We start from the raw sequence: 11,980 nt of genomic DNA, 5'->3' as shown, positions 1-11,980 counted from the left end.
AAATCTGGACTAATTCATCTTTTACCTATTTTTCGTGGTTCTGCAAGTGAAGATCCTCATAAACATTTAAAAGAATTTCATGTGGTGTGCACCGGAATGAAACCGAATGGAGTAACCGAAGAACAAATCAAGATGAGGGCTTTTCCGTTTTCTTTGAAAGATGATGCGCAAGATTGGTTGTATTATCTACCCGCTAGAAGTATCACTACTTGGCATGAGATGAAAAGATTATTTTTGCAGAAATTTTTTCCAGCATCAAGAGCAGCCAGCATAAGGAAAGAAATCTGTGGCATTCGGCAGCATATTGGAGAATCTTTATACGAATATTGGGAGCGCTTTAAAAAAGTTTGTGCAAGCTGTCCACATCACCAAATTAGTGACCAGCTGCTTATTCAATATTTCTATGAAGGACTTCTATCGAATGAGAGAAATATGATTGATGCAGCAAGTGGTGGAGCATTGGCTGACAAAACACCTGAAGCAGCCCGGAATTTAATTGCAAATATGGCGTCAAATTCACAACAATTTGGAAATAGATTAGACCATTCGTCTTGGCGCGTCAACGAGGTAAATATATCTTCTCTTGAAAGCCGACTTGATGATCTAACTAGTCTTGTACGTCAAATGGCTGTAGGAAAAACAGAGGTAGCGAAAGTTTGCGGAATCTGTTCAGTAGGAGGACATCCAACTGATATGTGCCCAACACTTCAGGAGGACTGCTCTGAACATGCTAATGCAGTGGGTGGATTTTTAGGACAGCAGCAGCGAAGTCATAATTATAATCCTTATTCGAATACCTACAACTCAGGTTGGAGAGATCATCCTAATTTTCGTTATGGGAATGCAAATGTGAATCAGCCTTCGAATAATTTTCAGTCGTATCAGCAGCCCTATATTCCTAGACAGCAGCAACCAACTCAAAATTCTGATTCAGGTACATCTCTTGAAGATATTGTTAAAACTTTGGCTACTAACACTGTGAAATTTCAGCAGGAAACCAGAATCAGCATTCAAAATCTAGAAAATCAAATGAGTCAGATGGCTACTGCAATCAGTAGGCTGGAGGCACAAAATTCAAGCAAACTACCATCACAAACTGTGATGAACCCAAAGAAGAATGTTAGTGCCATAATGTTGAGGAGCGGAAAGGAGCTGAAGATGCCAATTAAAGCACAACTTGCACCAAAACAGCCAGCAGAAAATAGAGAAAAATTGGCAGCAGAAAATAATTCTTCCGAAAAGGTAGCGACAGGTAAATATCTTTCGTTCAGCGAATACAAACCTGTTCCTCCTTTTCCTGAAGCTTTAAAACTAAAGTACGAATGTAATGCGGATTTATATGAGACCTTTCGAGACTGTGAAGTCAATATTCCACTGTTTGATGCAATAAAACAAGTGCCTCGCTATGCTAAATTTTTGAAAGAGCTGTGTACATTGAAAAGAAAGCAAAAACTCAAAAGGTATGAAAAGATAAAGGTAGGAGAAAATGTTTCAGCCATAATTCGCAAAAATCTTCCTGAAAAATGCAAAGATCCAGGTATGTTTTGCATCCCTTGCACCATAGGAGGAACAAAAATTGAAAAAGCCATGTTAGATTTAGGAGCATCTATTAATGTAATGTCATATTCCATTTATTCTGCTCTTAATCTTGGACCTTTAGAAAAAACTGGCACAGTTATTCAGTTGGCCGATAAATCAAATGTATATCCCAAGGGGTTAATTGAAGATGTTCTTGTTCAGGTTAATGATAAATTAATTTTTCCAGCTGATTTTTATGTTCTTGACATGGAAAATAATGACCAATCTGCACCTATTTTGCTAGGAAGACCCTTTCTGAAAACAGCTAAAACGAAAATTGATGTTCACAAAGGCACATTGACCATGGAGTTTGATGGTGAAGCTGTCCAATTTAATATTTATGATGCTATGAAATATTCTGATGTGAATGTTCCTGTGTATTCAGTTGATTTGATTGATTCTCTAGCGCATGATATACTTGATGGTGATGATGAGTTAAAGGTGGCTAACCATAAAAATATTTTGAAAGAAAGAGATGAATTTAAATTAATTTCAGATGTGCAGAATGCAGGGACAAAGATGAATGAATTCAGAGAGCTGAAAAATATAGGTAATTTATTTTATATTGAGCTACCAGTGTCTAATGAAAAATTGTTACCTTCTATTTTGCAGGTACCAGAGCTGGAACTGAAACCTCTTCCAAATCACCTTAAATATGTGTACCTAGGAGATGGGAAAATCTTACCAGTGATTATTTCCAACAAGTTAAATGAGCAGCAAGAAGAGAAACTGGTGCAAATTTCGAAGAAGCTAGAGATTCAGAGCTTAGCGACATCAAAAGTATTTCAAGTTAATGGCCATAGACTCAAACTGTTTTACAAAGGAGTGCCAGCTGAAAACATCGAAGAAGTGGAGCTGAAAGATCCCGGATAAATAGATAAAGCCATTACGTCGAGCTGACGACTGTAAACAAAGGCGCTACTTGGGAGGCAACCCAAACTTTCAATCTTATTTTGATTAATGCTTAAATTTTAATTTTCTAGACATTTGTTTTAATTTTGGTATATGTTTTCCAATTTTAGTTTTAAATTTCAGTTTCATGATTTTTAGATATTTAATTAGCAATTATTTTATGATTTTCGCTTAGGTTTATTTTAATTTATTTTCATGTTACTGTTCAATCGTCTTCTTCCTCCTGCAGGTTCCAGTGAGCTGTTTGTAAATGTTCATAGGGGAGAGATCTGCATTTTGGTATTCTGGAACTGGGTCATGTGCTTCCGTCAAAAGTCTAGCTTCTGCTTTGCTATTTTCTTAAATTCAAGGGGGCCATATGATTTAGTGTAATTATAAGGCTGGGTTTATATGCTTCCAGAGACCATATTTGCCAAACCTATGCCTCACAATTTCTCTCCAACTAAAATAAAAACCTAGCAGCCACTTTTCCTCATTCTGCAACGCCATGGTCAGAACCCGTTCACAAGCATCAAAGAGCAGCAAAAACCCACCCATCGGAGGCCTCCTACACTAGAGCTGTTATCAAAATCTGAAGAATCCTCCATCAATTGCAACTCTCCAAAAATTCGAACTACTGTTCCTTTTCCCCAAATCCAGAGAAGTCTTCTTTCCCTTTTCTTTTAAATTTCAGTTCTCATTATATTCTGTTTTGTTCAAACATTGAGGACAATGTTTGGTTTAAGTGTGGGGGAGGGTTTATTTGTGTTTTATTTTTCTGCTGTTTATTTTTCTGTTATGTACTATTCTATCCTTTAGTTTTATTTTATTTATTTATTTTTTTTCTGCTCTGTTTTGTTTACTTGTTCTATTCTTCTCTGCTCTAGTCTTCTCTGTTCTGCTTTTATTCTATTCTGTTTCTCTGTCAGTTTTTTTTTTTGTTTTGTCTTCCTTGTGTTAAGCGTATTCTGTTATGCCTAAAATTTTTGCTTTGTTTTGTCTATGTTGCTACTCCTTGCTGGATAAAGTTTGATTTTTATGGCAGCTAGTGTATCCTTCCCTGTTTTTAGTCAGCTAAATAGTCCATTAATCTCACTTTGAATGAATTAATTTGTATGCATGCCTTGAAATTTAGCCGATTCAATAGGAGAGCATTGTACACTGATTTGTTAGATTAATTAGGGGTATGCATTTAAACAAATTTTGATAATTGAGTGCTTGAGTTTGTTTGAAGTTAAGGTGAATTTAATTAACCCGTGAGTTTTGAGCCAAAAAAGATTGAAACATTCATATCAATCTATATTTTCTTTGATGAGTGATATTCTTCCATGTGAATATATCTCTAGAACTTGCTTTGAACCGTTTCGAGACCACATTGAAATATGCATGCATGAAAATGATAAAGGCATTCTTGTTCGAACATTTTAGCTTAAAAAGCCAACCTATGTTAATTTCCCTAGTTAGCCCCTTGAGCCTTACAAAACCCTTGATTCTTTGTGCTAAAACCATATTACAAACCCAAGCCTTCAAGTAAAAATCCTCACCCAACCATGAAAATTAGCAGGGCATTTAAACTAAAAATTTGTTGCTGGGTGAATTTGCTATCTTGAAGAATTTTAAGTGTGGGGGAAAAAGGGACTTAAATTCTCTTAGTTATTGCCTTATGTTGTTATTGTTACTGCCCTATGTTGCTAGCTTTATTTTCAATTCTCTTAGTTATTCAAGGAAAAAAAAAATGCTGAAAAAAAAAGAGAAGATAACAGAAAAAAAAAGAAACAAAAAAAAAAAGAAAAAGAAAAGAAGTTGAAAAAGAGAGAAGAGAAAGGCAATGGCAAGTAGCAAAGAAATGTGGTGAATGTGGTAGCTTTAGCTTTACATTTTTGTTCCCCTTATATGTTTAAATGTTTTGTTAATATTCATGGTTTTAACCTTTTGTATCCATTAATCCTCACCTTTACCCAAAGCCCTATTACAACCTAAAATAAAGTCCTTTTGATTTATGCATGTATATAATCTAAGTGGTGGAGATTTGGTGCATGAGCAAACTTATGGTAGAATGTTTGCATTGGAAGAATTTGAGCGAAACACCGAACCATTAAACACATGAGTGATATGAGTGATAACCGTGAGGAGATTCACCAAAACTTTATACATGCTTTAGAATGTGATTATCTTGATTTGTCTTTGTGCATATTTCCTTGTAAAGTTTGATAATGATGTGTGTTGATGCTTGAATCTTGGATGGTTTGAATTTTAAGGTATACACGCTTTTTGGTATCGTGAGAAAAGAGATTGATGGAACCTTTTTGTGTTTGTTTTGTTTTGTTTTTGTTTTACTCGAGGACGAGCAAAAGATAAGTGTGGGGGAATTTGATAAGGCCATTAATTGTTACTATTTTAATTTATAATTCCCTTGTGTTATGTGGAAATTTGATGCAATCTAATAGGATTACTTATCTTTTTGCTTTTAGGAAGCTTTGAGCAATTTTGGAATAAATAAGGCCAAAAAGAGGAAAAACTGGAGCAGATATATTAAACTAGAAATTTCGTAATGCAGACTAGGCGTGGGCACGTGAAAGGTGAGAGCAGAATCAGGAAAACAGATCTGAACGCCCAGATCAGCTGCAAGAGTCCAGAAAATATTAAGATTTGCTTCCCAGGAAAAGGATAATCACCAGCTGGAAAAGAGGATTAATTGAGCTAAATAAGGAATAATATTTTTGGAAGAAGGATTTATATTAAAAATACATATCTTTTCCTTTCTTTTTAGGAAGATATGTATCACTTTGCTTGATTGGATTAGGAGATTAGGGTTGATTTCAATTTCCAGTTTTTTAGTAGGAAGATAATATATATATGCTCTTATTTTTATTTGAGAATTATCAACCATTGTAATTAGAGAATTAGAGAGCAAAACATGTTCTACAGTGGCTGAGTAATTTATCTTGGTTGAAGGGATCTGAAACCATGGAACTACAATGATTGTGAGATTTATTTTGTTCTTTAATGCATCTTTTTGATTATTTGAGTATTGATTATCTTTCTGAATTATTTGTTATTGATTGTGTTGGTTGATTTCTAAGGCGCGCGATTAGTTTATCAATTAATATAATCTACGGCTAGTTTAGGTGCTGAATCCGTAATTGTTCAATCCATCTAATCGAAGTGGCAACTAGGTTCATCGTTTGCTGCGTCAGAAGCGATAATCCTAGGGAAATAATCAACTAGATTAAATGCAACGTCGTACGTTTGTGTTGTCTTGCTTCGTTGGTCTTTCTAATTCGTAATGCTATTGTTTAATTAAATTCGAGATCGTATCCGAATTATTAATCAATAAGGGTTAATTGAAATACATGTTTTTGGTTAACTAATCGTAAGGAATGACAGGTTAATTTAATACCACAACGAATATTTGAATAATTAATTTGATATTTTGTTTCGATGATCGATCGTAGTTCCAATGGTGGATGTGACTGAAGACCAAGGTTTGTTAAATCGATTTATTCCTTTTAGATTATTTTACTGAATTTTTAATTAGTGTTTTTCATTATAATTTGCATTCACTTCAAAACCCCCCTTTTTATTTATTTGTTTAGATTTATTTGTGACGACATACTAATCAAAGCTCTTCGAGGGATCGATCCCTACTTTCCTTTACTACATTTTTGTTACAGGAATTTAAGATTTAATTTAGGTGTCAACGACAGCACGTACCATTCATGATAGAGGTACAAGATGTCCAACAAATGCCCCAACTTCTTATTTAGCACCTATAGGTTTAATAGTGCCACAAGAGTACTTAGGCCAATTCCTAATGCAAGTATCTTGATGCCACTGAAGGGTGTGCATGGTCCAATTGTTTTTTTCCAAAAAAAGTAATGTAGGTTCCTTTGGCTATTAGTGATGACACCATATGAGGTATCTTGATGCCAAAACTATATCGTTAATTACAGTACAAATTCAATATCTTATCTTAAGCTTTTTAAAGTTAGAGCTAGCCAAGACCTCTATTTTAGCACTATTACTATTATTCACATTAATGAAATCTATTAAAAATGGGATGCAATAAGCAATATCATTGATAATAAATAACTTGAGGACATTATAAGTTATCATCCACGAGGGTTTCAAGAACATCATCTTATAATCACCTTTGGGCAAAGAATAAGATATGTAATTAAGGCCCTCAAGCATAAGGTTATAAATAAGGAGAACAAACAACTTTTGGAAAATTTATCACCTTTGGAAGATAAACCCTCTAGGTTACTGCTCTTTTTCATACCAAAAGGAAAAACATATGTTAATTAAAAAACCACAACTACATTTAGGTAAATTAGAATTTTTATGACCAATGTAATTTCACAATCACCTCATGCAATCGACAATTTTTACACATATAACAACCACCATTGGGCAAAAAATTATATATATCAAATTGAAGAATGTCTCTTTCACTGAATATAGAAACTTCACAACTTCAATGAATGCACCACTTTGGCGATTAAATATTCTGACAACTTATAATAATTTCTACTGAGACTAAACAATACTGTCAAAATTAAGATTTTATGAGATACACCCTCAAATTATCTCTGGCAATCTTAATTAAATATTATAACAAATTTGTATTAGATAATAATTAAAGTGGTTTTAAAACTTATAAACCACAACTTATAGGGATTCCTAGTGCATCATTATTATATCGTCTTTGGGCAAAAAAATGATATGCTATTAGAATCCAAAACATAAGTTTATATAAGTCATATGAGGACCTTTGGAACATATGGTTTGTGAAAGAAATATCACCTTTGGGTTGATAAAACTTCTTAGACCATTGTTCATCCTCTATTTAATATGAAAACACAGTTAATTGAATAAGCCTAACCATATTTAGGTGTATTGAGTTCGTCATGATCAGCGCATTTCCAAAATTAACCTTATGCATTAAAAACCAAAACATGAATCATTATTGAAAGGAAAATTTTGTAAGCCTCAACAATGTACCACTTTGACAATTATCATCATGAAAACTCACAAAATTATTACATTGATATTAAATATTGTTGTCTTAATTAAGATTTCATAAAATACGATGTCTTATTGTCTCTGACAATCCTCCTTAACATTGTTGCAAATAACCCAATGAACAATAATTTTTACCTAATGTGGTAACTTAACCACATATGACAAAGTTGATACTTAAATTCATCAATCCTAATAAGAGGAGGGTTCTTTATGCCACAATATTTAATCTAAAATTCAATTCACCTACAAATGGAAACTTACAAAGTGCCTCATATGCCTTTACACACCACCACAAGCAATTCTCATACTACCATAAGTCCTTCATGCATGTCATAGATTGTTGTTTGTATTTCATGTGTTATAACGTGTATCCTTAAACCTTTAATGTGATCTCACTTATCGTCACATGTCTTTATTGTGCTTAATGTGCTACTATAGGCTTTTACACACTTTCACGTGCTTAACTAACCTTTATAGCCTCACATGCACTCTGTAATCCTTTTTCATGTGTACTTGCGTGCCCCAAGAAAACTTAAACCTTTATTACACGTCTCATAAGACATTCACATATACTAATATGTCCAAATGATCCTATGCATGCATACATATCTATTGGGAACCTGATTACATACAATTATGAACTAAACGAACCATTAAACTCGTTACACGTGCCTCTAAAATACTCCCACGCATTGCCAACACCAAAATAGCTACCTACACACGCTCTTAGCAATTGGCACTCACTCCTAGATAGGTTCCACTAGCCTTCACGTGCGATCCATAGATGATCAAGTGCTTTCTCCTTTATGCATGGGCTATCATGCGCCTTGATGAGCTTGACACATGAATTACCAACATACATGTTTAAGTTTGGTGCACGTATACATGCGTCTTTAGTTGGGTTCAATTAGATGGGCTTGGGTGGTTTGAGGTTGGACTTGACCTAGATTTGACTTGGTTGACTTTTTTTTAACTTTTGGATTAAAGTTATACATTTGGCTTTAGGATCGGGTATACAGGCTTTCCTAACTTGGGATAACTTAAACCCTAGCTTCATATTTATTTACTGCCAACACCTTAATCCCTAGTTTTTGATCATGCATTTGGTTCAAGCATATAGGGTTATGAAATCTTGGCTCACACTAGTTTCTTTACAGGCAATTCCATCATCAAGTTTGGGCTAAAAATTCATGATTGGAAGAGAAAAACCATGGCGTCGATTATGCTTTTCTTCCTAATAACAACGTCGATTGGAAGCTTTGGTTGACGAGGAAAGTGTTTAAGGATAGGAAACACGCCATTGATGGCTCAATCAACGACTGTTAATTTCATTGAAAATTGTCACATGAAGGTAGCCATGTATAACAAAGTTTCACATCCAATTTCAGCCAAAAGATTATTTGAATGGCGAAATTAATTTTTTCAGACTAAAATTCAATCTTTAAAACACTAGATTTAGGTTTTTCGAAATCTAATTTCAAAGTTTAATTAATATATTTGAAACCCTAATTTCAAAATTAAACCAAAACCCTAATTTCCGACTTTAATTTATAATACCGAATTATCAAATCATAATTTCAAAGTGTATACTCATGATTTTAGTTCCAAAGAAAATTCAAATTTCATAACATAATGAGTATCGCTCTAATACCACATGTTAAATTTATTTATATAAACTTGAATAAATAAATCAATCAATTATAATCCACAGGATCTACGCATAGATTATAAAACACCGAATTAAACTTTATGGTTTTACAAATACATAGATCGTCATGCAATTTGAATCCATAAAGCTATTGAAATTACCTATCAATATCACTTTTTGATGTAACCTGGTTTTCTACTCTAGAAACCTCCAAAAATGACAATTTTGAATTGGTAAGTCATATTATATTAGATTTTAGAGTAGAGACTTAACCAATATATAATAGGTTAATTAACCCCCCATCAAGGTCCAAAAAACTTCAAGACTCATACTTATGTTGTCTACCCATATTATAACCCTTAAATATACTAAACTTATTTTTATTGATCACTTAAGTTTATCTTTAAATTGACATTAGACTATTTAATTACACAATTTTATTAAACTAAAAAAATAATTAATGTTACCCTACTCCAGTAAATTTCTAACGTTATTCCCTTATAATAAAATGCCAACAAAGTTATTAGACAAACACAGTAGTGTATTTCTTGTTACACAACATTCGAAAAAGCTCCCCATTTAATTAAGTTTTTAATCTTTCAACTGTGGCCACTTACTCCTTTACATTGCTAGACTTTGATCTTTGATCCAATATTTAGATGCCATCTTCTGCCAAATCAACCTTAATCACCAATAGTCACATAAGTTTTTCATCATTTTTTTTAATGGTCACAAACTTTATTTCTCTTATTATAAGTTGTTGTGGTTCTTTATTTGACATGTCGAATAGCTAGTTGTGAATATACTATTAACATAACATATGTATGTTTAATGAGCACGACATCATTTAATTTTCCATTAATCGAATGATGGGCTACAAAATGACTCATTTGACATCTCTATTAATTGTTTATATTTCATTATAATTGCAAATTTTATTTGATATTAACTTTATAAGATGACTTTGAAAAAAGAGTAAGATTAGCCATGTATGAGTAGTTGTCTTGTTTATATGGCATATTCTCATTGTTTCAATTGTTAGACATAAATTAAGTTTCTATACACATGTAAAGATACCAAATTGCATAAAATATAATAAAAAACGAAATCTTAAACTAACCTCTAACTATTACTCGAAGAATTTGCTACAGAATATCACCAATTCCATGTTGAAATATCAAGACTTCTATGAGATCCAATTTTACAAAATGATTGTGTATGAAAATGTTTTGAAAACTGGTCACCTAAGGACCTAACATGGAAAGCATTTTTATACATCATTCCATCAATGATGAAACTAAAGGATGAGTAGAGTTATGGACCACTCAATTTAATCTTCATTACTCTTTATTAACTGCTTTGGGAGCAGTTACATGGAACATTTATTATGGTAGAAAAATTGTCATTCCCCCATTTGGTCAATAATCCACAAATTTATATACTAAAGTAAATAAATAAAATACACAAATAATGGCGATAAGTTTTCTAAGAATGAGTATTATTATCCATGTATTACAATATTTATTCACAACTTAATGAATAAATTTTATATTTATTTTATGTTCATAATGATTGTTATTCTGAACCAAAATGTGTACATAAAATGAGAAAAACAAATCAATTGAAAAACTAAATAAGAGTTTTATACATCAAATCATATGATAGAACAACTCTCATCATAGTTACAATATGAGAGCAACTCTCATTCGTACTATATGATTCCTAAAATTCTTTGGTGAAATGTTCTTTTTTATCAAATGATCGATAATCATAAATTCAATATTGATATTCAGTAATCATTTTATTCTTGTTTACACATTTATTTATGTCTAAATATTTTATCTTGATATGTTTACTCTGACTACCAATTTTGTTATTTTTAGTCAAGAAATACTAGTTGAATTGTTACAATAAGTCTCTAATGCTTAGTAATAGAGTCCACAATCTTGAGCTTTTATATGAAACTGAAGTTTTCAAGGCCTACTAATCAAAATTTGAGCAAACAAGGTTATTAGGAAATTGAATTGTGCTTGCCTATTTTCAAGTGTTCTAATGAGATTTAAGACTTCAACTGTGATCCTTACTCAACTAAAAGTATGGATTTGTATCATTGAAATACCCTATAATATTTTGCCTTATCGCAAACAATCGACCTATGGAAAGTGATAAATTTGATAGAGAAAGCTTCAACTTCTATTGTGACTTTGATCTAGCCACCATATGGGTTATGATGGTAGCCAAATTTGTTATTGACATCCCCTGTTATCAAGTCATAAAATGCTAGAATTGTCATTGAATCATCTAATTTGTTCCATTTTTTCAGTGATTTGAAACTATTGATTTGGTCTTTATTATATGGGATTTTATTTTTTTTTATATCGGTTTTTTTCATTGTTATATATATATATATATATAATTTTATTTTTAGGTTTGGTTGCATGGGATAAGGGGTGCGTGATTCTTTGTTTTAATGATAACTACATTGGGATGTTTATTTTATTTGTCACTCGCAAATGAAGACTATATCATGAAAATAGGTGGGCTATTCTATTCTAATTGATGTAATTTGTAAGTAAGCCCAAGCTCATCCGTATAGCCCATTATATACAAGCATACTCATTTTATATTATTTATCTGGAGGTGACTTTTAACCATTTATTCTTTTAGCCCCCATCTTTAATCTTGTACATGGGTATGGTTTTTATATATATTATCAAATTTTAGAAAGGATTTGTAAGCAAACATGTTCATTATGTTTCTATAAAGTCATCTAGTTAACTCTAAAACACACCGAAAAAGATAATTTTCTCTTTTATATATTCAGTGTTTCATTTAAAC

The 11,980-nt window shown here is 32.4% G+C and overlaps 1 non-coding gene across 1 annotated transcript; it reads right to left on the bottom strand.

Annotated features, from left to right (window-relative positions):
* Nucleotides 1–267: 267 nt before the first annotated feature.
* On the bottom strand, nt 268–374 carry LOC123230226. The gene has a single exon (XR_006505038.1). It is a non-coding gene; the product is annotated as a small nucleolar RNA R71 (small nucleolar RNA).
* Nucleotides 375–11,980: the final 11,606 nt, after the last annotated feature.

The sequence above is a fragment of the Mangifera indica genome, chromosome 11, assembly GCF_011075055.1.
Source record: "Mangifera indica cultivar Alphonso chromosome 11, CATAS_Mindica_2.1, whole genome shotgun sequence".
Lineage (NCBI taxonomy): Eukaryota > Viridiplantae > Streptophyta > Magnoliopsida > Sapindales > Anacardiaceae > Mangifera > Mangifera indica.
This window is presented reverse-complemented; position numbering and strand designations above follow the sequence as displayed.